The sequence below is a fragment of the Grammomys surdaster genome, unplaced genomic scaffold (genome assembly GCF_004785775.1).
Source record: "Grammomys surdaster isolate TR1022 unplaced genomic scaffold, NIH_TR_1.0 125934, whole genome shotgun sequence".
NCBI lineage: Eukaryota > Metazoa > Chordata > Mammalia > Rodentia > Muridae > Grammomys > Grammomys surdaster.
Window position 1 is genome coordinate 636,862 of NW_021620757.1, and position 5,743 is coordinate 642,604.

Here is a 5,743-nt window from a genome sequence, read left to right on the forward strand (position 1 = left end):
ACTATGTAACTTCTCTTTCTGATGAGTACTATGTAACTTCTCTTTCTCATAAGTACTAACCAGTACTCCTCACCTGGATCCTACAAATATGTAAGAGTGACATCTGTCATCATTCTAAGGTGGAGAGGATACTAGTTCAGGCTACATGGGAAAGTGCTAGGAAATGCTAAAATATAAGCATTGTCTTACCCAAACACATCCCCATGAAGTTACTAGCTGAACACCAGATTTTAAGAAGATGTCCCGCCCAGCATCTGTGTGTGCTGTTCTAGAAGCTTGTCTTCTATTTCCCAAGCTCCCTCGAGGTTTTTCAGTGGCTTCTATCACCATAGAAAAGGGAGTGTGATTGTTCTTGTTGGTTTTTGTTTTGTTTTGTTTTGTTTTGTTTTGTTTTGTTTTGTTTTTCAAGACAGGGTTTCTCTGAGTAGCCATTGCTGTCCCAGAACTGGCTTTATATAAACCAGGCTGGCCTTGAACTCAGAGATCCATCTGCTTTTCCCTCCTGAATGCTTGGACTAAAGGCCTGTGCCAACATCACGCAGCTGAATTTGACTTGTCCTCTTCCTTCCAAAAGTCAAAGTATTTCATGAGCACCTAGATATCAGTAGATAAAAACTAGACCAAACACAAAGTTTATAATAACCAAAGCTCAGGCAGAAATAAACTATCTCTTTCCCCGATTTAATTAAAATACTCAGAAAGATGTATGCCGTTATTAACCAATCCTCAGGAACAAACTAAAAGGTACTCTCTCTACACACACATAGACACGTTTTATTATGTTTTATTATTCTAGTCATGCAAATATAAGGACCATCTAAGCCTGGAGAGATGGTTCAGCAGTTAAGAGCACTGACTTCTCTTTCAGTGCCTGGCACCCATATAGCATCGCAAACTGTTCAACTCCAATTCCAGGGAATCTGACACCCTCACACAGACATATGTGCAGACAAAACAACAATGCACATAAATAAAAATAATTTTTAAATGTTTTTATGTTTTCAGACACACACATACACACACAAGTACTTGTTGCCCATAACTCCAGCTCCAAGAGTTCTGACCCCTAGTGTGGTCACATACGCACACAGACACATACACACATATAAATAAAAGATAAACATCAAAGCTCTAAAATATATAAGGATAATCTGCAAGCATAGGTGAGGTGAATGAAACAGACTGACTTGCAATGCTTATTTATTTCCTGTATTTTCTTTACAATAATGAGGACAAATCAGAGAGTGTGAATTTTCGCTGAAGGGCAGCTGTCAATCATAGCTGGGTTCAGACCTCAGAAAAGCTGGATTCGGCAATGGCTTACTACCAGATGAGAGCTGAGCTGAAGAGACCATGTGACATTAAAAAATGCCTAGAGACCCTAGACGAAGTCCATTAAACTTGCATCCTACAAACAAATTAAAGCTATCTCACAGAAGCAGCAGGCTCCAACACTGTCAATATTCAGGGTGCAGCTAATCACCAATATGTGGTCATGGGGAGCTGCATATTAACTGGACCCAAGGTCATGTTCTCTGTTTTGAACTCTGAGCAATAATTCTTTAAAGTGTTAAAGAAATACATATAGCCTTTCTGTTATTAACATGAATGCAAATCCCCTCCACCCCACACCAAGATTCACTAATGATTAGCACAATGCTGTGTCATCTAATAACAGAGCATGATTTGGAACAAATAAAAAAGTGGAATAAAGCATAAAATAAAAATGGCAGTGGCCAGCTCTCATTTGGATCCCTCAGTCAATTTTATCACACGCCTAAGTTAGATTCAATTGTTGGATCTTTCTTCAAATACTTAAAAAAAACATACGTGAGAGTCACCCTTCGCCATAATGTTTAAGACCCCGTCGATTACTGTGAAAAAAGAAATAATGATTACTTGACAAAAATTAACTTTGTCCACTTATTTGTTTTCTTAAGCATCATAAATTAGAAATCTGCTTTGTATCTCTAACTGGATGTGTTTTCTCCTTCAGGTGCCCAGGAAGGAAGGAGGTTTGAGAGGTACAGGGGCAAATGTACAGGTAATCAACAACAGTCTGTGGAGAGGTACAGGGGCAAATGTACAGGTAATCAACAACAGTCTGTGGAGAGGTACAGGGGCAAATGCACAGGTAATCAACAACAGTCTGTGGAGAGGTACAGGGGCAAATGCACAGGTAACCGAGGACAGTCTGTGGAAGGAAAGCAGGACAAGGAATAAGGTTGGTGGGCAAGACTTACAAAGTGTTGAGTGACCAAATGCATGTAGCTCCGGCCCAGCAGCATACTCTGGGGTACAAGGCAGTCTAAATAGAGCATTTCCATGGTTGAAAACCTGTACCATGTTAGCTACTAGACACTTACTTTGCATAATGGTGAATTAGAAATGGGAAAGATGTGTAGGGTGGCAAATCATTTGAAAGATCCTTTCAGTCCATTAAGTATGTCAGGTCCTGTGTTAGATGCTGGGGTTGGGGGAGGGGGAGGGGGAGGGACTGAACAAACAATCTGTCTCTGTCTTCCTGGAAGACATATCAACTTGAATTCCACAAAAGAGCATAGCAAACTGAGTTACGATGAGTCACACCTACACATGAACCTGAAAACACTAAATCTTGAGTTATCTGATTGTAAAGGAAGATTGGGGCTGGGGAAGCATTTGTCTGCCATAGTGGAGGCCCTGAGTTCCATCCCCAGTACCACACACACAAAAACACAGGGGGCTTTGAAAATGCATCTAGCCCTATCAAATGATGTTGTGGCTATGAAATGAATGTGTGTGCGTTCGTGTGTGTGTGTGTGTGTGTGTGTGTGTGTGTGTGTGTGTGAATGTCCTTGAAACCAATCATTCAAAGGGTTAAATGAGGCAGGATGCTTGACATTTGGGCTGCTTCCTTATCAGTTTTTCAAACAAGCTGCCTGCCCACCTCAACATCAGATCTGCAGTAGTGACTGACTGAGGTCCTAGGTGAAAAGCTGCCACAGGCCGCCTTCTGCTATGTGCACAGGGAGAGCGAGTGGGAGCTCTAAAGCAAAACAAAGCTCCAGCTTTCTGAGAAACTCACCTTACCCATTACCCTAAACTTGAAACTTGAGTATAGTCCTCCCTCTCTCTCTCTCTCTCTTTTTCAAACACACACACACATGTTCACCACATACATCATCATATACAAACACATCACACACACCAAACACACACATATACAAGCATACACACAGCACACCACACCAAAACACACACACACACACATACACACACACACACACACACACAACTTTACAAGGCTTTTTTTTTTGTCTTTGGAAACCATAGTATGAATACTATGTAGTAAATACATAGCACAAACCACAGGGCAACCCTTTGGCAGGCCTGGTGGGAAAAAAAGCTATCTACACCAGATCTAGACCTTTTTTTTTTTTTTAAATGTAGACATAGGCAATCTGAAACACCCAGGATGCTTTTGCATTGGTTTTGGTTTTAATTTTGGTTTTGTTTGTCTGTTGGTTTGTTGGTTGGTTGAGTGTTTTGATCCAGATTGGCCTGAAACTTCCAATCGTTCTGCTTCAGAGAATTCATATCACCTCTGTCCTGTTTCTTTAAACTATAATAAATCTGGTTTGCTTTATCTTAAAGTGTAAATGTGTTCTCTGACGGTGGATGATTTCATTCTCATTCAAATGCATTCAGAAATTCCAAATATTTCATCCAGAACTTAAAAACTTAATACAACTTTAAAAGAAAAAATATTCGACATCAATACCTACAGAAGAAGGTTTTCATAATATATAAAAGTGAAAAGGATTATAGATTGAGCCCTTGTGTACCCAAAGCCTATCCTCAACAACTATCCACCAATGGCAAAAATCCTTGCTTCACGCATAAGCCATGATCTCCCAATGCCTACACAGTCATTTTGGAACATTTTCTAAATGTTCCATAACATAGTATGTCATGGCAAGGGATTTTGGATGTATCTCTAAGTGATTGGGATTCCCTTAGATGTTAAATACCACACTCAGTGAGATGCAGTCAGAATATTCAAACATTTTTCCTAATACCACTCTCGTGATGGCGACAACCTTTTAAAAATGTAGTGACAGACCTGGGTTTAGAATAATGACTAAAATTATTTTAAGTAAGTCTCAGGGAGACTCAATCTTTGTAGTGTGACCAGGGACTAGAGGTACAGTCGGTGTACTTGACAGAGTGTTTGCCTGACTCGTTCAGTCCTAAGCACCACACCACATAAATGGGGCATAGTGATGCATGTCTGAACCCCTAGTCTTGAAGGTGTAATATCCTTGGCTACATGACAAATTTGAGTCAGCCTGTGCTACGTGAGACCCTAGCTAGGAAGAAAGAAATGGGGGAAGGGAAGAAGAGATGGGGGGAGGAGGAGGGAAAGAGAGGACAAACACTTGTATCCAGGATTCTGATGGCATTAAATTCTCCAAAGGAAAATAAATCATCTGGCTATCTCATGTGTTTACATTGGGAAAAGGTTGTTTTATATAATTCTTATGCCATCAACTATAGTGTGATGGAAAGTGACCACGCCATTAGGGTGACAGGCATCTCATGCCACCCTACCACCATAGAATTCCCTCAAAAAAATTAAACAAGAACCCAGCTAGTGACTCCTTCCTTCACAGCCATGCCAAGGGTTCCTGGTGAGCTAAGAAAGAGCCCCTAGAACATGCTCACCTCATATGTCTCTTCAAGTTCAATGCTCACGTCACCATCACTGCTGGGAAAAGGTGTTATGACCCTAACTAACAGGTTACAAAAACAAGACACTGGGAACTACTGCATATCTTCAGGCCTAAAGTCTCTTTGCTAAGAATTATAATAGGCTTTCATTGGAAGCATACACTATCCCCTGACACCACACACATAAAGACATGGGGACTGCATATAGAGTGATTCTTAAGTCAGTCACAAAGCATTTAATAGTGGCATGAACTATGCAGGCTCTCCAGACACATCCATTAAAATGCCAGATGGCAGAAGACAACGGATAAGCCACTCTTCATTGATTCCTATGTACCCCAGAGAAGGGTGGGGGTGTTTACTCACATTCATACGGATTTCTGTGATTCATATCGAAAGCAAACCACTCAAACTTTGTCTGAGGAAGAAAATCTCTACAGGTACCAAATGTGATTATGAACACAGAGACACTGGTTTTCAGAAGTACCGGTTTATGGTCTGTCTATTTTTGCATTAGTGGGTAACCACAGCAGTGGTATCAAATGCAAACCATAGATTTGAAGGCTTAACAAAGCCTGTGATCTAACCTACAGTTCGAGACTTTGGCACATGTCAAAAACCTATGCAGCCCAAGCAATGACACATTTTAATGCATCCAGTCTGGTTTAGTAATCACCTTTGATTCTGGAAACAAGCAAAGTCCAAACCCAACTTTCTTTTCCCATAAAAATATGCACAGTCAGCCCCCCACTTCCTCTGAGAAAGAATTCATAGCACCAGACAAGAGTATTTGAATGAATCCAACCAACTGGACTGTAATTTCCAAGAAAACACAAGAGCATAAACCACCAGAAAGCATAATATTACAAATTTACCCCTTCCTCTCTCTGCCATCTCCCCACGCTTCTGAATCTTCAGCACGGTGCTTCCTCCTCTCTTCAAAGGTTGGTTACTGGCTAGATTGTAGTGAGGCTCTACCATCACACACACACACACACACACACACACACACACACACACACACACACAC

The 5,743-nt window shown here is 40.8% G+C and overlaps 1 protein-coding gene across 1 annotated transcript in view; it reads right to left on the reverse strand.

The window, feature by feature from the left end:
- Positions 1 to 5,743, reverse strand: part of Tnfsf11 (TNF superfamily member 11) — a 30,115-nt gene that overhangs the window by 23,494 nt on the left and 878 nt on the right. The gene's annotated exons all lie outside the window — the stretch shown is intronic.